This window comes from Oryctolagus cuniculus, chromosome 3 (assembly GCF_964237555.1).
Source record: "Oryctolagus cuniculus chromosome 3, mOryCun1.1, whole genome shotgun sequence".
In the NCBI taxonomy this organism is placed as follows: Eukaryota; Metazoa; Chordata; class Mammalia; order Lagomorpha; family Leporidae; genus Oryctolagus; species Oryctolagus cuniculus.
Genome location: NC_091434.1, coordinates 122950456 through 122974834, shown reverse-complemented (window position 1 = coordinate 122974834; position 24379 = coordinate 122950456). Strand labels below are relative to the sequence as shown.

At 42.1% G+C, this 24379-nt stretch overlaps 1 long non-coding RNA gene across 1 annotated transcript in view; it reads right to left on the bottom strand.

Moving 5' to 3' along the window:
- LOC127491633 (uncharacterized) overlaps positions 1 to 20040 on the bottom strand; it is a 39441-nt gene extending 19401 nt beyond the window's left edge. The window contains exons 1-2 of the long non-coding RNA XR_007920456.2: positions 19839 to 20040; positions 3303 to 3427 (exon numbers count right to left, since the gene is read on the bottom strand). This is a non-coding gene — a long non-coding RNA (uncharacterized lncRNA). The remainder of the gene's footprint in view (positions 1 to 3302; positions 3428 to 19838) is intronic.
- Positions 20041 to 24379: the final 4339 nt, after the last annotated feature.

Genomic DNA, 24379 nt, shown 5'->3' with positions numbered 1-24379 from the left:
ACCGAAAAGGTCTCTGACAGCACTCAGTATCTATTTACAAAAAAACTCTCAAAGAGCTGGGAATAGAAGGAGACTCTTCAACTTGGCACAAACTGTGTACAAAACAATTTACAGTAAATGTCATGTGCAACAGAGAAAGATGAGTGTTTTTCTCTAAAAAATGGGAACAATCTAGGGATATATATTCTTTTTTTTAACAGGCAGAGTGGACAGTGAGAGAGAGAGACAGAGAGAAAGGTCTTCCTTTTTCTGTTGGTTCACCCCCCAATGGCCGCTGCGGCTGGCACACTTCGGCTGGCACACTGCGCTGATCCAAAGCCAGGAGCCAGGTGCTTCTTCCTGGTCTCCCATGTGGGTGCAGGGCCCAAGCACTTGGGCCATCCTCCACTGCTTTCCCGGGCCACAGCAGAGAGCTGGACTGGAAGAGGAGCAACCTGGACAGAATCTGGCACCCCACTGGCACTAGAACCCAGTGTGATGGCACCGCAGGCAGAGGATTAGCCTATTGAGCCATGGTGCCGGCAGAGATATATATTCTTACCATGTTTTAAATCAAGTTGTTTTATTTATTTGAAAGGCAAAGAGAAGCAGACAAACAGAGATCTCCCATCTTCTGCTTCACTTCTCAAATGTCTGCAAAACCTGGAGATAGACAAGATGGGAGCCAGGAGCCAGGAACTCAATCCAGATCTCCCCCATGGGTGTCAGGAACCCAACTACATGGACCATCATCTGCTGCCTCTGAGGGTGGACTCACAGTTTCATTCACCTTGTTTGTTGTTGTTGTTTACAGGTCTTAAACAGGGCACTTCTTCAAGAAAAAAAAAACGTGGAAGAACCTACATACTCGTGATAAAAGTAAAACTGTGTATGCATGGACAAAAAATTTTTGTAGAAATTTCCAAAGAATCTCTATGAAATTATTAAAATAAGCCAGTTTACCAAGGTCCAAGAAGCAGTGGCAATCTGCCGATAGTTAAATGTCATTCTATACATAGCTGACAAGCTGAGTCTAGAATTCATACGGAAAATTACATGAACTAGTATATCCAGAAGTTATTCAGAAAGAGAACAAAGTTACTGTATTCACACTACCTGATAATACAATTTACACTGTCAGTATATTGGAGAAAATAAAGGACACAGAAATAGTCCCACACATCCGTTGTGAATTGACATTTGATAAAGGTGGAAAGACAATTTAACCAAGGATAGTGCTTTGAACAAATGGCTAGAATGATTGAATATCAACACCCCCCCCAAAAAAATTGAGGAAACCCTGGCCCATACTTTTTACCCCATTCAAAATTATCTGTAAATGAACCACCTATCTACTAAATCTGCTAAACTATGAAAACTCTAAAACAGAACAAATGAGGCAGTATGCCTGACCTTTAGGCAGGTGAAGTTTTGTTGGATATTATGTAAGAACATGACTGAATAAAATAAAAAGTACAAACTTTATTTTGTTGAGATTAGGATCATGTAATCCTTGAGAGACACTCTTATGTGAATGAAAATAACAAACCACATGTTTGCAAAAACATTGTTAGTTCATGCATCTGGTAGAGGATTTATATCCAGACTGCGTAAAGAACTCTCACTAAGACTAAGAGTTTAAACCCAATATACAAACTAGACAAAAGTGTTGAACAGACCCATCACCAAAAAAAAAAAAAAAATAGATTGCCTGGAGCACAAGTTGCATGTGTAGAAATGATCAACATAATTCATCACTGGGGACACCCAAATAAAACCACAGTAAAATAGCACTGAAAAGCAATTAAAATGCCAAAATAAAATGACACATGGGATAGTATTATGGCAAAACAATGTCCCCAAGATGTCCATATCCCAATCTCCAAAACCTGTGGATATCTTACCGTAAGTGGCCTGAAACATTGCAGCATTTTCAACTACAGAAGCAGTCTCTTGACTTTGCATTTCTCTATCTGTTGACCTCTGGCCAGCATCTTGGGTTTCTTGTTCTCCTGGGTCTCTGACATCCCAATGAAAAGAATTTGCCCCAGCTATCTTGCTAACAAGATTTCTCCTAGAGAGCACAATTGGCTCACAGAACAGAGTCCAACCTAAAAAAGCCAGTCCACGAAGATGGATCCATGATCAACTCATTGATCCATGAGGCTCAAGGCCTGTTTTAAACAACTCAGTCTGGGATTAGCTTGTTGTATGGTGTGTTTGTAGCTGACAGGTAAGGATGGTTCGGGAAAGCTTTCTGATGAGGGATGGTTTAGAGTAGAACATATCACACTGAGGTGAAATCAGAAATAAATATTCAGATGTAGGCTGGCACGGTGGCGCAGCGGGTTAAAGCCCTGGCCTGAAGCGCCTGCATCCCACATGGGTGCTGGTTCTAGTCCCGGCTGCTACACTTCCAGTTCAGCTGTCTGCTATGGCCTAGGATAGCAGTAGAAGATGGCCCAAGTCCTTGGGCCCCTGCACCCATGTGGAAGACCCAGAAGAAGCTCCTGGCTTCGGATCCGCACAGCTCTGGCCTTTGCGGCCATCTGGGGAGTGAACCAGCGGATAGAAGACCTCTCTCTCTGTCTCGACATCTCCCTGTAACTCTGTCTTTCAAATAAATAAAAATAAATCTTTATTAAATAAATAAATAAATATTCAGATGCTCCTTGGTTTAGGATGGGATTATGTCCTGATACATGTGTCATAGGTTAAAACGATCAGAAATAAAAAATGCGTTTGAGGAGCCTGCATTGTGGTATAGCATGTAAAACTGCTGCCTGCAGTGCCAGCATCCCATATGAGCACCAGTTCAGGTCCCAACTGCTCCACTTCTGATCCTGCTCCCTGCTAACATGCCTGGGAAAGTAGTGGATGATGGCCCAAGTACTCCGACCTCTGCACCCGTGAGGGCAACCTAGATAAAGCTACTGACTCCTGGCTTCAGGTCAGCCCAGCTTTGGCCATTATGGCTATTTGGGCAGTGAACCAGCAGATGGAAGCTCTCTCTCTCTCTCTCTCTTTCTCTCTCTATCCCCCTCACTCTTTATCTATCTCTGCCTCTGCCTCTCTGTGGTTCTGCCCTTCAAATACATAAATAAATCTTTTTAAAAATTGCATCTGATACAATTAACCTATTGAGTATCCTATTTAGCCTAACTTACATTACACGTGCTCAAAACACTATGTTAGTTTGGCAAAATTATCTAGCACAAAGCTTATTTTATAATACAGTGTTGAATATTTCATGTATACACACAGATGGGCATTTTATAGACCTGATGGTTGCGAAAATATAAAATGTGATATTCAAAACTCACTGAGACCACAGCAGGCTGTAGAGTATCAGTTGTTGTTTGTTTTCACGATTGCGTGGCTGACTGGCAGCTATGTTCACTGCTGCCGCCCAGCATCAGAAAAGAGTATCAGACCTTACATCATTAGCCTGGAAAAAAAAAACAAAATTCAAACTTTGTAGCAGTCTCTACTGAACCCACGTTACTTTTGCATAATCACAGAGTCCAGAAATCGTAAATGCAACTATCTGAAGCAGGAGCCATCTGTATTGGAATTCTGGCTCCACTTGCTGTTGGGCCATAAACAGCTTTTAAAACCCTGGTACTCTTTGCTTCTTTGTTAAATTGGATGCTAGCATATCATTAGATGAATATTAAACGTAATGCACTATACCTACAAAACAGTGAGATCTTATCCATAAGGCATATAGCCATGTTGGCAGCATTTTCAATGAACAAAAGAGGCCTTTCAATCCTATTAATACTATTAATAAATAAGGAGGAGATGAGAAATGAGGAGTTTATTGAATTGCCCTCAAATTGGATTTCCAATTGACTCTCAGGTAGAATGTCAGAACAAATCTTTGCTAATGCACAGTAATGTGAAATCATTGCATGTGTCAATCTTCTGAGAAGCAGAAATCAAAGCCATGTAGAACAGGAGTGGCAGGCCCCGCCATGGCCCTGAAACTACTGACTTGTTGTTGGCCCCTGTTCTATAGCATAACACCTAGCATTCCACTCTCGTATTGCCACTGAGCATGTTGAAAACCTTGGCTTTGCTTAATGAGGCCTTTCCAAAAACATAATCTATGGAACAATTTTCTTGGATGTGCTTCATAGTACTGTATTTCGGAGATCACATTTATATGGACACTCAGTTTATGAAAGTACCAAGGTAGCATACTCTGTAGAATCAGAGGTGAAAAAATGGCTGATTTTCTCAATAATCATAAAACAGAGTAACACTCCTGTTCAGAGACAGGTTTGGCTTGCTACCACCATTATGGAAATAGACAGTAATGAATACCATTGGTATTTAAAGAGAAGCCAGCACAAATCAAAGATTAAGGCTTTAGCTAAGGATTTTGAGTATAAGAATGTCCATAATTCTAAGACATCTCTCAAGTACTAGACAGACTACAAGAAGCTTCACATGTATTATCTCATGTATTCCTCCTATGACAACTCCAAGAAGCAGAAATTCCAATCCCTATTTTATAGGCAAGGAAGACAGAGTGTTGATGAGATTTTTCTGAGGTAGAGCTAGGAGAAGTTTCATTAGCCCTGCCTCTCTCAGGACCCCAAGTTGCATCTATAAGATCACCTGTGCAGTTGTACATAAACTTTTCTCAAATCTTCCCGTCTTCTGAAATGACTCCAACACAGGCACACACAGCAAAGCTATGCTAGCAAAGGCTCAAACTATGTCCAACTCACTGAACTGCCTCCCAGAACAAACCACAATATTATTTACACCAAACATCCAGTATCCAAAAGATAGAATTTGCAATACCTTACAAAGAAACTAAGGATATAATAAGGAGCAACAGAAATGCTAGCTGCATTGATAAATAAAATTTAGATATCAAATCTCACTGAGAATTAGCTGCCTAAAGCAAATAGAATTTTTAGATCAGAGATTACTTTAAAATGTACCATATGGGGTGAAATGGTCATTTTTCCATTCGATTATTGTTTGTAGTCCTTGCCAATATTCCCACTAAACTAAGGTCTTTTGGTTTTTACTTGTTAAATGTCATAGTTGTTGAAGCCCTAACCCTTTTTACTGTAATGAAAATTCAAGATACATTATCTCAAAAATGAAAGAAAGATAGAGAAGAAAAGAACGAAGAAAGGAAGAGAGGGTGGAGGGAGGGAGGAAGGGGGAGAGAGAGGGAGGGAAAGAAGGGAGGGAAGAAGAAGGGACTATCATCATTTTTAGAACTGTATCCATGAACTACACTGAATCTGTGCAAAACTAATTAAAATTTTAAAAATGCTTAATTAAGAGAAAAAAACTAAATTACTGGGCTGGCGCTGCGGCTCACTAGGCTAATCCTCCGCCTGCGGCACGGGCACCCCAGGGTTCTAGTGCCAGTTGGGGCCCCGGATTCTGTCCCGGTTGCTCCTCTTCCAGTCCAGCTCTCTGCTGTGGCCCAGGAGTGCAGTGGAGGATGGCCCAGGTGCCTGGGTCCCTGCACCTGCATGGGAGACCAGGAAGAGGCACCTGGCTCCTGGCTTCGGATCAGCGCAGTTCCGGCCATAGCAGCCATTCGGGGGGATGAACCAACGGAAAAAGGAAGACCTTTCTCTCTGTCTCTCTCTTTCTCACTGTCTAACTGTGCCTGGCCAAAAAACAAACAAACAAACAAACAAACAAAACCTAACCTAGTAACACAAAAACAACATGCTTTAGTTTTAAAATAATTATGGCAGGTGAAAGAAGGCATAGCTCTCCCATAAAAGTTCAAGCTTTATATTTCCATTGATAAAAAGATTCTCATGAGCATAGATTGCAAAACCCCCAACATATATCTGAAACCTGAATCCAACAAAGTATAGAAAAAATATACAGCAGGACTGAGTGAGATTTATTCCAGGTGTATAAGATTGGCTTCATACCTTCCAAAAAGGTAAACACAGGTAAACATTTTTTTTAAATTCACAAAAAGCTCATAGTTGTGATTATTTTAATGATAAGAAACTAGGTACTGTTTCCCATCCAGGGAAGCATACTGCTATATGATTTGTTAATAAAAATCTAGAGCTAATAGGCAGTTTTAGCAAAGGTTACAGGACACAACATTAATACACATTACTCACATGATTGCTTTGCTACATGTGAGTAATGAACAACTTAATTTTAAATAAAATTACAAAACCTTTCACAATAACATCAAAACATGAAACATAGGTATAAATCTAACTATATATATATATATATATATATACACACACATTTGATGAAAACTGTGAAAGTTTGATGAAAGAAATTAAAATGTAAATAAATTAGCAGATATTTCATTTTCATAGATAGATTCAATATTCTGAAGATTACAGTTCTTCCCAATCTGATGTATTGATTCAATGCAATCACAATTAAAACCTCCAGAAAATTGCTTTTGGGATGCTAACAAACCTGAAGGGCATCTGGAAAGTAACGGACCCAGGATAACCACAACAGTACTGAAAACAAAGCTGGAAGATAGACCTTACCCATCCCCAGGACTTACTGCAAAGCTACAGCAATGAATACACTGTGCTATCCTTGTATTATTTACTCGCACATACATACGTGAAAATTCATGGTATTGCATACTTAAAATAGGTGTATTTTATCACAAGTCAGTGATGTCTCAGCAAAGTGGAAGAGCAAAGGCCACATGTCCCATCTGTCAAATATATCAACTGTGGACAAGGATCAGGAGGGCCCCTAGAATCAAACATAAATTCCCCCTTGGATTTTTGAGCTCAAGAAACATTTACATAAAATACTGTGACCTCAAAAGCTTTGAGCAGAACAATATTTTGAGACATAACATGGACACTGCAGCAGTCAGGGAAGCAGAGCCTCAGCACCAACACCGTGGATGACCCCTTCCCATCTGCAGCCCAGGCCAGCCTGAGAATGATGCTAGAGCACTCACCTAGAGAGGGAAGAATGGAACGACCACCGGAATGCCTGGCACTTAAAGGGATTTCTCGTGGGCCAAATGGTTCATTAGAATGCCAGACATCTGAGGAAGATACTCCTGGGGCAAAGGAATTAACATTTCTGAAAATATGCTTCTAATACTGTATATTAAACAAAAGGTATAACTCACTACAACAGAGATGGATGTTGCTCAATTGTCCACATTCCATTTTTCTGTTTTATTAAAGTTATTCTTACCTGCATGATTGGACTCCTAACTACCCTTGGTGGGAGACGCTGTCTATTTCCTATGCTGACTTATATCAGTGGCAGGCACTGCTATTTGTGTTAAGAGACTGTGGTGGGGGGCAGGAGTAGGCATTTTGCCTCATAGTTGGTACAACAGGTGGGCTGTCCATATCCTACTTCTCAGTACCTGATTTTTTTCTTAAATATTTATTTATTTATTTTAGAGGCAGAGAGAGAGAGAGAGAGAGAAAGAGCTATCTGCTGGTTCACTCCCCAGATGGCCACAGGGCCAGGGCTGGACTATGCCAGAGCCAGGAACCTGTAGCCAGGAACTACTTACAGGTCCCTCATGTGGTAGCAGGGGCCCAAGCACTTGGGCCATCTTCCACTGCTTTTCCCAGGCCATTAGCAGGGAGCCAGATCAGAAGTGGAGCAGCCAGTACTCGAACAAGTGCCTATATGGTATGATGGCAATGCAGGCGGCAGCTTTACCGACTACACAACGCTGGCATCTGAGTGCCTGCGTTTGAGTATTAGCTCTGCTCCTGATTTTAGCTTCCTGATAATGCACATCTTCAGAGGAAGCAAATGATGGCTCAAGTAGTTGGATTTCTGGAATGACTGAAATGATTTCCCAGCTCCAGCCCCTAGGTCAGGACTCTTGTGGACATTTGGAGAGTGAGCCAGTGTATAGGAGCACTCTCTCAGTCTATCACTTCATCTGTCTGACACTTTATCTCTCAAATAAGTAAATAAATATGTGTTTTTAAAGATGCTATGTGAGGGACAGGCGCTGTGGTGCAGTGGGTTAATGCCCTGGCCTGAAGCGCCGACATCCCATATGGGCACTGGTTCTAGTCCCAGCTGCTCCACTTCCGATCCAGCTCTCTGCAATGGCCTGGGAAAGCAGTAGAAGATGGTCCAAGTCCTTGGGCCCCTGCACCCACATGGGAGACCCAAAAGAAGCTCCTGGCTCTTGGCTTCGGATTGGCACAACTCCAGCCATTGTGGCCAATTGGAGAGTGAACCAGTGAATGGAAGATCTCTCTCTCTCTCTCTCTCTCTGCCTCTCCTCTCTCTGTGTAACTCTTTCAAATAAATAAATAAATCTTTAAAAAAAAGATGCTATGGGAGCACTTCAAAAATTTGCAGAAAATGGAATTAAATAAGTTTATATCATTTCAGAAACATTTTGAAATCCATGTCCAGTTGTTGTTTGTTTTTTTCTGTGAATGCTTTGAAGATCCTTCATATGTCACGCTGAGTTCAGTGGCTTCAGTGGCTTCCGTCAGAGAGAAGTTCCTGGAATCATTTCACGTAAGATGAGAGGTGGAGAACAGACAGGCCAGTGGGGCAAACACAGTCTTGGGAAACAGGACCTCCAGGGTCCAATTCCACTCCAGCACTTGGCAGCCGTGATAGCTGCAGCATCGGTTAGGGTCCCAGCAGAAAACAGATTCCATCACAGAGAATGCAGACCCTTTAATAAAACGTAACTTATGGAATATGGGCTAAGATGCAGGGAAATAGGATGCCGTGGTGGGCAGAGACTACCACCCCTAGGCCTGAAGAGTCAGGGCAGAAATTTCTATCAAGGTGCTGCGACAGCTGGACTCACCAAGAGCTGATGCCTGAGAGTTGGCTGAAGTCATGGAGAAAGGCAATCACTGCCAGCAGCACCAGGAAGGCTGAAGGAGAGGTTGAGGCTAACCTTTAATCCCATCCTATCTCCTGCTAATGTCTGCCCTTGACCAAGCCAACCAGACACTGGCTGGCGCGGGAGACCAGGTGTCCCAGCGTGTGAGGTGCAGAGCAAGGGAAAGGCAGAAAGGGAAGAAGAAGAAAAATAACAAACACACTTGGAGAAAGTATTCCAACTTCTCTACACCTGGATTCCTATGTTTGTGGAAAGCAAATCACCATGTCTATTACACAAGATTTTTAATTGAGGATTAAATGACACATGACCACAGTGTGGACTTCATAGAAGTTGTGCCACAATTGTTGGTCAACTCCATGTTGTAGAGATGGCCACCAAGCAGGTCCTCAGACCTTGCTTACAGAATCGAACAGAACGGAAGCAATGCTGTCAAAGTTTGCAGAGTGCATGGTGATGGACAGGTGTGAGACCACAGACAAGGTGACACCTGAGCTACATCACAGCCAGCAGGGAGCAGCTCACTCCAATAGCAGTATGATGTGCAATTTAAAACTTACAGCAACGCCAAGTTCTCTCCAAGAATTTCCTCACTCAAAATAGCAACATGCAACAAATTTGAAGAGAGATGATTAAGCCAGGCCAAATGACGATGCCCTCAAGTACAGAGGAGCATATTTCTACATCATTGCAATTAGTGACTGATAGAGATGGCAGCACAGAGAGCTCAAGCTGATTGCAAAGCAGTGTTAACCAGGAGAAAAGGAAGGCCTCCTGTTTGGCAAGTGGAATTAAAGCAATGCTTTATTAGCAATGCTTCCTCCCAGAAAAATAAAATAATAATAAAATTAGGTAAAGAGATCTCTTTGGCCCACATATGCTATGACCTCATGAGACACAGATGGGTTACTCTGATAATGTCTGTCGCATAGTTGAGTGTTGAATGCTATTCTGTTCCTGCTGAGAAAACTTTGATAGCCTTTATTTCTAATCGTAGTCAAACTAGATTCCTCTGCCAGATTAAACCAATTGCCATTCAAAAATATACAAAACCGGATATTCTATGTGCAGACTCTTTCTTGCCATTATTTTCTAAACAATATAACAAAATTTACATCATGTTAGGTGTTATAAGTAATCTATGGGGTGATTTAAAATAAATGGAGGGGTGGAACAATACTGTCACATGTACAACAGGTTAAACCACAATGTGTGATGCTGGTGGCCTATATTGGAGCTAATGTTCCAACTCTGGCTGATCTGCTTCTGATCCATCTTCCTGCTAGTGCTCCTGGAGAGGCAGCGGAAGGTGGGCAAAATGCTCAGACCCCGACACCCACGTGTCAAGAGCCACATGGAGTTTCAGGCTTCTGGCTTCTGCCTGGCCATGCTCTTGTCATAATGGCCATTTGAGGAGTGAACCAGCAGATCGAAGATCTTGTTCTGTGTGTTTCTCCCTCTCTGTAATTCTGCCTATCATATAGATAAATAAATCTTTAAAACATATATGTGAGAAGGTGTGTACAGGTTATGTTTCCATTCACTCATAAATATTCTTAAGATGAAATGTTTTGTCCTCAGAGACACGAAGATCAATAAGACTTGTTCACTGATCATAGGAACTCTCAGTTGTATGAAAGGCAACTCATGGTAAACTTAGTATCCCAAAGTTTGGAGGCACATTCAGGATAGATTTGAACACAAAGGAAGTAGTGCAACAAGAACGAGATGCTATGCCCCACCCACTGGCCCCTCAGCCAATCCATTCATTGGGACACCTTGGCTGATGGCCCCTGAATGAGACACAGAGCAAGGCTGGGAGTACAACCAGCAAACTATGTGTGCCTATTATGTCCCTACAAAAATTACGTGGAGTAAAACAGACAAAAGCCAGCTAAGAGAACCAGAAAATTATAATGACTAAACTTTGAGGGAAAGAGGAGAAGGAGGATGATCAGAGGGAGCAATAGGAAAGAGAAGACCCACCGAACTCTCCCACTGCTGCTGTGCTTCCATGCCCAGCGGTCAGACAACATGGCTCGGAAGAGCCTTTCTGCATGTGCAGACAGGTGCACAGCTCTTTTCCTCCACCCAGACCTTTCACATGTACGTGAGAAGAGTCTTTTCTCAGGAGAGTGGGAAACAGAGAGACAAGCAGACACGAGGAAGGAAGCTGCTTTCCTCTCAAAGAGCACAGTCGTCTTTCTTGTAATGTTCTCGGTGTAGTCACGAAGACTACTTTCTTGTCCTTTCGAGCTTAATGACTCGACTTTTAACGTCCTTTTTTGGATGCCTGTGTACTAGGATATCAGTATGAATTTAATCAAGCAGATATTTTTTTGAGCAACTATTATTCACCAAGCACTGTTCCAGGAGCCAGGCTGTGCTCTTGCTAAATGTCACCTGTATCCTCAAGAAGCTTCCTGAGAGAAGCAATACAGTAGCTACTATTTGATCAATGCAACAATAATCAAAGCCCACTAATAAATGAATAGTGGTAGAAAAGAAGGGAGGAGCTGGTGCTGTGGCATAGCAAGTTAAAGCCCTGGTCTGCAGTGCCAGCATCCTATATGGGTGCTGGTTCGAGTCCCAGCTGTTCCACTTCTGATCCAGCTCTCTGCTATGGCCTGGGAAGGTAGTGGAAGATGGTCCAAGTCCTTGGGCCCCTGCACCCATGTGGGAGACTTGGAGGAAGATCCTGTCTCCTGGCTTTGGATCAACCCAGCTCTGGCCTTTGTGGCCATTTGCATAGTGAACTAGCAGATGGAAGATCTCTCTCTCTCCCTCTCTCTCCCTCTCTTTCTCCCTCTCTCTGCCTCTTCCTCTTGGTAACTCTGCCTTTCAATAAATAAATAAAGATTGGAGGGCCCTAGGCTGAAACCAGGGACCCCCTTCTCTAAAAGAAAGAAAGAAAGAAAGAAAGAAAGAAAGAAAGAAAGAAAGAAAGAAAGAAAGAAAGAAAGAAAGAAAAGGAAAGAAAAGGAGGGAAATGGCAAAAATCCATCAGGTGGTTTAAAAAGTGATTGGGTAGTGATGCTACAGAAAGAGTAGATAAGGATACTTTTCAGAAATCAATGCCTCCACTGGGGCAACCATTAAGCAGATAAAAGCTGAGACAATCAACTTTTTGTAGATTTCTGGAGTCTAGTTAATTACTCATGAGAATTTGGATGCAAAAATCCTCCACAAAATGTTATCAAGCTGATTCCAAGCATATATTAAAAGCATTATACATAATGACCAAGTGGGATTTATCCCATTAAACAAGATGACCTACTGTATAACATAGCGCATTAATAGAAAGAAGTGAAAGGACCATATGGTCATTAATTGATGCAAAAAAATTGACAAAATCCAACAACCATTCCCAGTTTAAAAAAAAAAGACACTCAAAGAACTTAGAATAGAAAGGAATTTTCTCAACACTGCAAATGCATTTATGAAAAACTCTCAAGCTAATATCGTGCTCAATGGTAGAAAACCAAGTGTGATCTTTTCCCATGTGAGCAATAGTGAGACAAGGAGATCTGCTTTCACCACTGCTGTTCAACATTACACTGAAATCCTAAGCTGAGCAATTAGGCAAGCACAATAGATAAAAAATGTCAAAACTGGTCAGGAAGAGGTTAAACTATCTCTTTATATTTATGAAATGAAAATCCTGTTTATAGATCATGCCAAAGACACATGCATAAAAACTAGAAAAAATAAATTTAATGGGGTTGTAAAGTATAAAAACATACAAAATGTGTTATCTTGTATACATTGAAAAGGAAATTAATAAAATAGCTCACTTTATAATTATATCTAAAAGAATAAATTACCTAGTAATAAATTTAGCTGAGTAGCTGAAATACTTGTAGAGTTAAAATTAGAAAACACTAGTAAAAAACTAAATATCAAAATGAATGGAAATAGATCTTACGTTTATGTATTGGAACACAGTAATTTTTAGATAGGAACACTACCCAAAGTTATCTACACTTTCACTGTAGTAGCTGTCAAAATCCCAATAACCTTTTTGTTTAAAGATTTATTTATTTATTTGAAATCAGAGTTACACAGAGAAAAAGAGAGAGAGAGAGAGAGAGAGGTCTTCCATTTGCTTGCGGGTACAGGAGCCCAAGGACTTGGGCCATCTTCTACTGCTTTTCCAAGCCATAGAACAAAGCTGGATCAGAAGAGGAGCTGCCGGTTCTCGAACCAGCGACCATATAGGATGCTGGTGCTTCAGGCCAGGGCATTAACCTGCTACACCACAGGGCCAGCTGCCTCCTGCCACAACCTTTTAAATGAAGAGGTGTAGCTGCATTTTCACATGGAATACAAGTGTTCCTAAATAACCAAGACAATCTTTTTTTTTTTTTTTTTTTTTTTTTTTGACAGGCAGAGTGGACAGTGAGAGAGAGAGAGACAAAGAGAAAGGTCTTCCTTTTGCCGTTGGTTCACCCTCCAATGGCCGCCACAGCCGGCGCTGCGCGCTGATCCGATGACAGGAGCCAGGTACTTATCCTGGTCTCCCATGGGGTGCAGGGCCCAAGCACTTGGGCCATCCTCCACTGCACTCCCTGGCCACAGCAGAGGGCTGGCCTGGAAGAGGGGCAACCGGGACAGAATCCGGCGCCCGGACCGGGACTAGAACCCCGTGTGCCGGCGCTACAAGGTGGAGGATTAGCCTAGTGAGCCGCGGCGCTGGCTACCAAGACAATCTTGAAACACAAGAACAGAGTAGTCAGGTTCACACTCCCCATATTCAAAACTCACTACAAACTAAACTAATCAAAACAGTGTGATATTAGCACAAGAGTCAACACTTAGCAAATAAGACTCAACTGATAATCCAAAAATAAACCTATACAGCTATGGCCAACTGATTTTCAACAAGTGTGCGCAGATCATTAAGTGAGAAAAGTATTGGCTCTTTAATAAGTGGTTGTCGGGGGACCAGCATAGCAGGTAAAATTGCCCCCTGCAGTGCCAGCAGCCCATATGGGTGCCAGTTCATGTACTGGCTGCTCCACTTCTGATCCAGCTCCCTGCTAATGGCCTGGGAAAGCAGTGGAGGATGGCCCAAGTGCTTGGGCCCCTGCACCCATGTGGGAGACCCAGAAGAAGCTCATGGCTCCTGGCTTTGGATCGATGCAGCTCCGGCCGTTGCAGCCAGTTGGGGAGTGAACCAGTGGATGGAAGATGGAAGATGACACAGTGTTTGGACCCCTGCCACCCATGTGGGAGATCCATATAAAGCTCCAGGCTCCTGGCTTTAACCTGACCCAGCACTGGCCATTGCGGCCTTTCTCTCTCTCTCTTCTCTGTGTGTTTGTGTGTGTGTGTGTGTGTGTGTGTGTGTGATTCTCCCTACTCTCTGTTACTCTTTCAAAATAAATAAATAAATAAATATTTATGTACAAATGGTTATTGAACAACTCATATACAGAAGTAAAACAAAGAAATTTACCCATCGCTCACATCATATAAAAAGATTAATTTAAAGGAGGTCAAATATATAAATATAAGAGTTCAAATTATGAAATATTAGAAGAAAGCACAGAAGTAAATCTTCTGACCTTTGATTTTCTGGTAATATTCCTAGATATCATAACCCAAAAAAGTAACAAAAGGAAATAGTTATATTTATAATGGACTTAATCTGAACATAAAACCATTTAAATCAAAGACATTATCAAGTAACTGGAAAAGTCCACTCAGAGAATGGGAGCAAACTTAATGAAAATTATATATCTTGTAAATATCTGCTATCCAAAATATGCAAAGAATCTCTTACAGCTCAGCATCAAGAAGCTAGATAATGCAAATAATTCAGTTCTAAAAATCAGCAAGGCATTTGAATATGTGTTTCTGCCAAAGAAGATACACAAACGGCCAAGATACACATGAAATGCTGTTCAGCATCAATAATCTTTATGGAATATCAAATCAATACCATGATGAGATGCCATGTCACACCTTCCAGGATGCTAATAATCAAAAACATGGAAGATAATTGTTGCCCAAAATGTGGAGAAATTGGATAGAATGGTACACTTAATGTGCAAAAATTGTTGGTTATGCAAAAGGTTAAACACAGTTACCATATGACTCAAAAATTCCTCTTCTGTGTATATATCAAAAATAATTGAAAATAGGTGAAAAATAATTGTATTTTCAAAATACAAGAATGTTTATAGTAGCAATGCCATAGTCAAAATGTGAAAACAACACAAATTATCCATCAATGGATCAATGGATAAACAAATTGTTGTAATATCTACAATGCAATATTATTCAAACATTAAAAAGGAAGTATTGATACATGCCATAACAAAGAGGAATCTCAAATACATTGTACTAAATAAAAGAAACCAGGCACAAAAGGTCACATATCATATGATTTTATCCTTATGAAATATCCAGGGTAAGTAAACCTGCAGATACAGAAAGAAGATTGTGGGTTTCTAGGTCCTGGGGGGAACGTGAAGTGGGGAGCAACTACTTTGCAAAAATGTTTTGAAGCTAGAATAGAGATGATGTTTGCAGTGCATTGTGAATGTACTAATTTCCAATAAATTGTTCATTATTGCTAATCTTGTGATGCGAATTTCATCCCAATTTAAAAATATGTTTCTAAGTAGGTGGCACTATTCCAGAGAGAAAAGTGGAAAGGGAATTCCAGGCTGTGGAACAAACACAAATAATGATATACAGCTTAGAAACAGGCAGGGGTAGGCATTTGGTGCAGTGGTTTAGACGCTGCTTAGTACACCCACATGCCACACTGGAGAATGTGGGTTCAAGCTTGGCTCTGCTTCAGATTCCAAACTGTAGGCTAATGTACATCCTAAAAGGCAGGAAGCGGTGACCCATATACATGGGTTTCTGCCACCCATATGGTAAAACAGATGGAATTCTGGTCCTTCATCCTGGCCCAGCCCTGGTTGTTATGGGCATTTGAGAGTAAACCAGTAGATGGAAGATCTACCTCTCTCTCTCTCTGTGTGTGTGTGTGTGTGTGTGTGTGTGTGTGTGTGTCTTTCAAATAAATTAAAAACCTTTAGCAGGAAAAAAATAAAAGCATAAATGCAGGAACCTCAAGTGATTCAGTATGACAAGATCTGACATTTCCATGCCAGAACTGAAGGGTCAAGAGACTAGAGAGGCAGACAGGAGGCCATGTTGAAAAGTCATGTATATGATGCCAAGGGTCAGGGGCTTGACCCAGCAGGAGAAGAGGAACCATTGGAAGGTTCTAATATGAGATGGGTGTGTTGAGACATGGGTTGTATATGGTAAGCCATGATAGCCTCTGAATGGTCTTGACTACAAGCTTTACAGAAGGAGTCCAGCCCAAAGGTGATGAAGGCAATGGATAAGGGAGCTGTGGTGTGCCTGGAAATAAGCATAACTTTAAGAAATACTTGGAAGATAAAATGGGCAAGACAAGATGACTGACAGAAGCAAACTTCCAAGTCTGCATACCTGGGTACCTGGGTAGATGCCAGTGCCACCATCTCACCCAAAACATATTCTATCAGAATCCTTGAAAGGGCTGCAGCATTGAATTGTATTTCTTGGGATAATGGCCACATATAACCAAAGAATCTCAAGCAGGTATTAAAATTAGCCAAGTCACTAATACAACTCCATCCCAAACACTGTTACCTGATCCCCATCTCAGAGGAGCCACTATTCCTGGGTCTACCAACAGAAAGGCCCATCAGCTTCCACATCACTTAAATACTTAGAGTTGGTTGCCAACATGAGTAGGTTTATAACATTTCCATTGTATGAAATGCCATCTGGTTTTCACTATACTTAACATCTGGTTATTGCACCTAAGCATATAATCATTTTAAATGGATGAGAAGTATCTGATGGATTGCAGCCAAGTAACTGAATAAAACAGTAAAGCACCATCACAATTTGTAGGGATTTGCCTGATAGGATTTCTTTCTTTTTTTAAGATTTATTTATTTATTTTAAAGTCAGAGTTACACAGAGAGAGAAGGAAAGGCAGAGAGGTCTTCCATCCACTGGTTCACTCCCCAACTGGCTGCAACGGCCGGAGCTGCATCGATCCAAAGCCAGGAGCCATGAGCTTCTTCTGGGTCTCCCACATGGGTGCAGGGGCCCAAGCACTTGGGCCATCCTCCACTGCTTTCCCAGGCCATAGCAGAGAGTTGCATCAGAAGTGGAGCTGCTGGGATTTGAACCAGTGCCCATATGGGATGCTGGCACTGTAGGCAGTGGCTTTACCAGGTACACCACAGCACCGGCCCCAACCCTGATAGGATTTCTAAGCACAGGGGAAAGGTGATCTTTCACCCAAGTGAACTGCTTAGTGGTCATACTGCATCCTGCAAAAATACTTATTCAGCCACCACACCAATAGACAGATCATGGTAGGTTCTGGAACTGCAACCCTCCACCTTCTAAGACCTATTAATCCAAAGGAGGAAGACAAACAAGCCAATAGCATGGCAGTAGGACAAATGATAAGACAGGGACCTGAACCAGGGACTCTGCTAATAGGGCCACTCAGATGAGACAGAGAAGGTGAGGCATTAGATGAGGTTTGAAGATAGAGCAAGAATTTCCAAAATTAGCAGGGTTTAATGAAAGAAAGAAGTTAGAGGGGAAATGTCAGGCAGAGGCGAGAACACATGGGAAGTTATGGATACTTAATTGTTTGATATTGTATGGGACTGTACAAAGTTCCCTAAGACAGGAGGAAGATGAAGAAGCTGGTGGATCACTGAAGTCCTTACCCTCTAAAGGAATGCTCACGAATATTGCCTAAAAACCTGGGAACCAGTGAAAATGCTCAGCAGGAGAGTGATGTGACCAAATTTTCTTTTTTCATGTGTCCATGCCATGGTGTGAGAGACAGGAGGGGAGGCTCCTGGAAGGAGGTAAACCAGGAGACTCTCAGGATGAGAAGACCCCTGAAAAATCCAGAGAAAGTGGTGAGATGAGGAGTCAGGGCTCTAAGAGGCATTTTCAGAACTGATGAGGTTGTGTCACCTTGAAAAAGCCTGCGCTCTCTCTCCCAAATCATCCTTCTGAGCCTCTGTTTCTTATTCTTAAATGAGGACATTCTCCTTGGAAGTGTGTAATATGGTAGAAGCACTTGCCATGGCCCTTAAAACCTAGTAAGGCTCAGTGACCTCGCTAAGGCCCATAGAGGTTAAAGTTCAAACTTGCTAACAGTGAGAGCCAGAGGTAACCTTTGCTTCTAGGTCTTTCTTAGCCCAGGCACTGTACTCTTCCCTGAATCACGCTGAAAGTAGGAAACTCAAAGGAGAAACACTTAATCAGAGCAGGTGCTAATTATCTGGGAAGTTAGATGTCAGCACCAACTGACTTAGATGATTTAGGTGACTTAGGTGACTTAGATGAAATGGACAAATTCCTAGAGAGACACAAGTTGATGGCATTTGGTTGAAGATTTTTTGTCTATATTTATAAAAAATACTAATTTGTGTATTTCTTTCCATGTAATGTCTTTTCTTGATTTTGGTCACTTTAGTACTAGCTTCTGGGAATGAGTTGGGTATTGTTCCTTCATTCTCTACTTTTGGAAAACTTTGTTAGAAATATGTTCTCTCATTTTGGTAAAATTCATCAGCAAATGATTGATTTTGTAGTTTGCTTTGCAGGTTTTAAAAACCACTATCGGCCGGCGCCGCGGCTCACTAGGCTAATCCTCCCCCTTGTGGCACTGGCACACCGGGTTCTAGTCCCGGTCGGGGCGCCGGATTCTGTCCAGGTTGCCCCTCTTCCAGGCCAGCTCTCTGCTGTGGCCCGGGAAGGCAGTGGAGGATGGCCCAAGTGCTTGGGCCCTGCACCCCATGGGAGACCAGGAAAAGCACCTGGCTCCTGCCTTCGGATCAGCACAGTGCACCAGCCGTGGCAGCCATTGGAGGGTGAACCAACGGCAAAAGGAAGACCTTTCTCTCTGTCTCTCTCTCTCACTCTGTCTGTCCAAAAAAAAAAAAAAAAAAAAAAAAAAAACCACCACTATCAGTACATATCTAAAATCAGTACCTATTTAAAAACCAAATCAGTCCATATCTGATGTTTCTTGTTTTACCTGAAAGGCAGAGAGACAGACAGAGATGCAGAGAATCTGAGAACAGAGTTCTTCCATCTGCTGATTCACTCCCAAAGTGCCTATAGTAGCTGAGTCTGGGCCTGGCCAAAGCCAGGAGCCCAGAACTCCATCTGGGTCTCTGATGTGGATGATGAGGAATGAGGAAGGATGATGAGGAATGAGCCATCACTTACTGCTCCCTAGAGTGCACATGAGCAGGAATGTGGAATCAGGAGTGGAGTGGAGCAAAGACTCAAGCCAGGCACTCTGATATAGGATGTTGGCATTCCAAGTAGTGTCTTAGTGCCTAGACCAAACGTCTCCCTCAACCATTTGCCTTGGTTCATGACATTCCTTACCATAAACTGGAGCATTTATGTCCTTTGCACTCATCTTTTCTTTCTGGAATTTCATAAATGCATCTGATTGTTCCAATTAATAGAGTTTCTGAGATGGCAAGAGCGGCTGATTCTTGGTTCATTGTGTATCCTCAATGTCTGAAACATGGCACATGCTCAATAAATTGTAAACTAGTAAATTAGTCACTATGCAATGTGGGACATGTGTTGGATGGACATACTTAGAAGAGGATACTTCTAAACATTTGTGGAAAATGGAATTAAAAGATTAATTTATTTTGATGCAAAAAATTTGAAATCTATGCCTACTGCTTTTCATAGCCTTAATTTTTATGAATTTTTGTAGACCCTTCACAAACCATGTATGTGTATTTTATTTTCCTTAAAGAAGTGAGGCTTAACCAAATCAGGAGTGGAGTGAGGTTGTTGTGTGTCTCTTTAATTGTTTTTTAAGCATCTTACGTTTTCTCTTTGAATCTGAGAGAGCAGCCAGCTCAGCATCTCCCTTTTCTGTCCTAAGGTATGAGGCATGAGGCCACAGGCCACACGGGGTCTCACCAGTACTCACCTCAAGAGCAAGATCCAGAGAAGTACTCTTCCCAGGTCCCTCAAAGCACTGAAATGGACACTTTTTTCAACTTGAGGCTCTGCTAGACTTGACTACCTCGTCGCCACTGTACTAGATGGTCCTTCTGTCCTAAGTCCTTTCAGTAACAGAGCCCAGGGTGCTAGAGAGGAGATAAGCATAAGTAATCAGGTAAGTGCTGGGTGTAGGCGTTGGTGCAGAGTACCAAGAGAGATGAGTGAAAAGGAGTCAGGTAAACACAACTTCAAATGCTGTCTTGCCCAGTACAGGTGCAAGCTCTTGTGCTGTGTAGTTAATGTTTTTAGAGTGTGATAGGTACAGAAAATGGTAATAACAATAGCTATCACAGCATTATGACCATTATATGTGCCATCACATGCCTGAAATTTGTAGATAATAACAGTCATGATTACAGCAGCAGTATTTCTAAAGAAACAGATTTTTGTTTTCTCCATACAAGGCATTCTTTGACAAGAGTTATGTGCATGCACAAACAACCTCCCATTGTGTCTCACTTGCAGGTGCAGAGCTACCAGTGTCACCAGATGCGTTTTCGTAAATTACCATTGGATTCCCTCTTCTTGCTTAGAGTGTGTTTATCACTTCTGCTGCCTGGAGATGTACAGGGTCAAGGAGCTGCAGGTGAAGGGAAACATCAGACAGCAGATCACACCGGGACTCAGCCATCAGGACCCTGCTCTAGGATTCAGGGCTGTGCCTACCCTTGGTGAGAAGACAATCAGAAAAGCAAAGTATTCAAGAGAAGGAAGAGCGTATGTGGAACAAGGTCATTGCTGCTTGTACCTGCCCTATTTTGACAACTCTGTACCGGTTCCTACCATTATCCACAATTCTCATGGAAGACCCCAGCCTACCCCAACCTGAACCTACCCATGCTCTTAACAGTAATAGTCACTCTTCAAAGCCCAGCCTCCAGCCCACTTTTCTTTTTTCTTTTTTTTTAAAACAGGCAGAGTTAGACAGTGAGAGAGAGACAGAGAGAAAGGTGTTCCTTCGTTGGTTCACCACCCAAATGGCCACTGTGGCCAGCAAGCTGCGCCAATCCGGAGCCAGGAGCCAGGTGCTTCCTCCTGGTCTCCCATGGGGTGCAGGGCCCAAGCACTTGGGCCATCCTCCACTGCACTCCCAGGCCACAGCAGAGAGCTGGACTGGAAGAGGTGCAACCAGGACAGAATCCGGCACCCCGACGGGACTAGAACCCGGTGTGCCGGCGCTGCAGGCAGAGGATTAGCCTAGTGAGCCACTGCACCAGCCAAGCCCACTTTTCTTTGTATCATCACTGACTTCCCTCTTCCTTGTGTTTTTGCAGCACCGAGATGTGTTTCATAATGGAAGAGTATATGCTGGATGGTTTATTGAGTACCTACGTTGCCCTTGTGATCTCACCTATCTCCTTAAAATTACAGCAGCAGAGGCGTAAACTACAATAAAGTTACGCTAAATCACGGAACTGTAAGAAGGAAGTCATCAGTGGTGAAAAGACAACCAATAAATTTCTGGAAGGTAAAAGAAGATACACAGAGGTTTACTGATACTTTCTCAGAGTGATGGGAGCTACTGCTCAGGATTCTAGAGAGGCATAAGGCTCACGATTAGAAAGGTTGAAAAGTAGAGTGAGGTTAAAACCAGGCGAATGAATGAACAGGAAGCAGGCAATATTCAGACTGAAATTTATTCCCAGAGAAAAGCAAATGAGTAAACAATGGAAAGGGATTGGGCTTCTATTGTAGTTGCTGTAGCAATGGGTAACCCCATATTCCACAACTGGAGCAGAAACTAAGATAGACATGAAAAAATAATGATGATTATCTCCCATTCACCTTGAACCAAACCCAGCCAGTAGCAGGTACAATGATACACATGCCATCCTACTCACCAAGAAACAGACCTTTCTCCCATCAGGGGACAGAAATGAATGTAAAAATTTCCATTTCTATCCTAAATTTTCAAGTAAATATAGTTAACTTTAAAGGGTATTGGATGATATTTCTCTGTTTATAAGATTTATTTTGTTTAAAAGTCAGAGCTACAGAGAAGGAGAGTTAGAGAGATAGAGAGAGAGAGAGAGAGAGAGAGAGAGAGAGAGAGAGAGATATCTTCTATTTGCTGGTTCACTTCCCAGATGGCCACAGTAGCCACAGTTTGATCAAGCTGAAGCCAGGAGCTTCTTCTCCTACATAGGTGGTAGGTTCCCAACCACTTGGATCATCTTCTGCTGCTTTCCCAGGCCATTAGCTGGATCAGAAGTGGAGAAGCCAGGGCTCAAACTAGCACCCACATGGGATGTTAGTGTCACAGGAAGCGGCTTAACCCACTATGTCACAATTTTGGCCCCTAGAATGCTATTTCTTAAAAAACAAACAAAAATACTGGAAGAGAGTAAGACCAAACTGTTAGGAAAAGAAAAAGAAAAAGAAAAAAACAACCAGACCTCCAAAAATGCAAAAATGCTTCATTAGACTGCCTAGACAATAATGTTGAGTAATTTTATTTTCTAGGTGATGGAGTTAAAGGAGATGAGAGCAAAGGGACATTGAGTTTCCATGCAGGTGCTCCAGGAAAAAAAGAACATAAAATAGAGGCGACACACTTTAAAGAAATAATGGAAGAATAACTTCCCAGAGCCAGAGAAAAGCACAAGTCATCAAATTGAAAGAGTGCCTCATAAACCAGGCAGAATAAATGAAAAATAACTGCCAGCACAACACACTTGTATGAAACTCTAGGATACCAAGAATAATAGAAGATGAAAGCACTTCCAGAGGAGACAAGTTCCTTGGAAATTCTTGAGAATCAGACTGCTGTCATTCTTGCTTTCCCAACACTCGCACAAGACACACTGAATAGCTGATGCTAGAGCTGGTACCATACCCCAAGACAAAGAATTGATCAAATAGGAAGGTGAAGTAAAGCAGTGGTCAGACATGGAGAGACTCAGAACATCAGTCTCATGGATCTCCTTGCTGAAGAAGTTACAAAAAACTCTCCTGCAAAAGGGGGCTGGAAACCCAAAAAGGAGGAAACAGGATACAATAGTGATGGGCCTGACACAAAAGTCCAACAGAAAGAAAGCACAGAGTTCTAGCTGTGCAATAGGCCCATGAGTGAATCTGGTATTCTGGGCTCTCTGAGGAAAAGCTTCAAGAGAAACAGAATACACCTCACTCACCAAAGACGCATGAGAAGCTACAAGTTCTTAGCTTAGGATGAAGGGGCGTAAGCTTTTCCTTGATAAGCGCATGCATACACACTTGAAAAAACAAAGAAAAATAGGATGACAGAACGACCTGAGGAGAGTAGACCCCACTACAGATGGAGGAGAAGGGAGAAGATAACAATGAGACTTCAGATAAAATTATAATATTTTATTACTTTTTTTCAAATCAGAAGCAAATGAAAAATGTATAAGTGTTTCCGAACATAGGAGTAAGGGTGGGAGAGGATGAGGCAGGGTAGGAAGGGCACTGCTCTGGGACAGGTGCAATGGTTAAGACACTGTTTGGGACTCCCACGTCCCACCTGTGAGTCATTGGGCTCAAGTCCCAGCTCCATTCCTGATTCCCACTCCCTGCTAATGCACACTCTGGGAGGCAGCAAGTGTTGGCTCAAGTATTTGGGTCCCTGCCACCCACAAGGGAAGCCTTGTGGCTTGGAAGCCTCATGGCTTCAGCTTGGCCCAGGCTTGGAGATTGCAGGCATGTTAGGAGTGATCCAGGGGATGTGATCTCTTGGTCAGTCTGTCTCTGACTGTCTCTGTCTCCCCTTCTTTCTCCCCCCCCCTCATCTTTTGGCCTTTAAAATAAATAGACTTCTAAAGATTTGAAAAACTTTGTTCAATTATCTATTATTATTTTAAAACACTTAAAATAATACAGAAAAGTATAAAGAAGAGTTAAATGAATAAATATAGAAATTTAATAATTTTTAACATTTTGACACAGACATAATTTATTGTATTGTGGGATTCGGATTCATGTCGATGATAACTGGATTAGGAAAGAATTTTACATTGCTATGTAGAGGATATAATTCAGTGAAGACAACATTTATAAATATCTGAATACTTAGCAATGTGGTATACATGGTGTATCTGTGTGTATTTATTTATGTGTGTGTGTGTCTGAAAGAAATTATATGGCATTTGTCTTTCTGTGTCTGGCTTATTTTACTTAGCATAATGATCTTCAATTCCATTCATTTTGTTGCTAATGTCAGAATTTCAGTCTTTTCCATGGCTGAGTAATATTCCAGTTTGTTTATGCCATGTTTTTTTTTTTAAGATTTTATTTATTTCTTTGACAGGTAGAGTTACAGACAGTGAGAAAGAGAGAGAGAGAGAAAGGTCTTCCTTCCATTGGTTCATCCCCCAAATGGCCATTATGGCCAGTGCGCTGCGCCAGTCCAAAGCCAGGAGCCAGGTGCTTCTTCCTGGTCTCCCATGTGGGTGCAGGGCCCAAGCACTTGGGCCATCCTCCACTGCCTTCCCAGGCCACAGCAGAGAG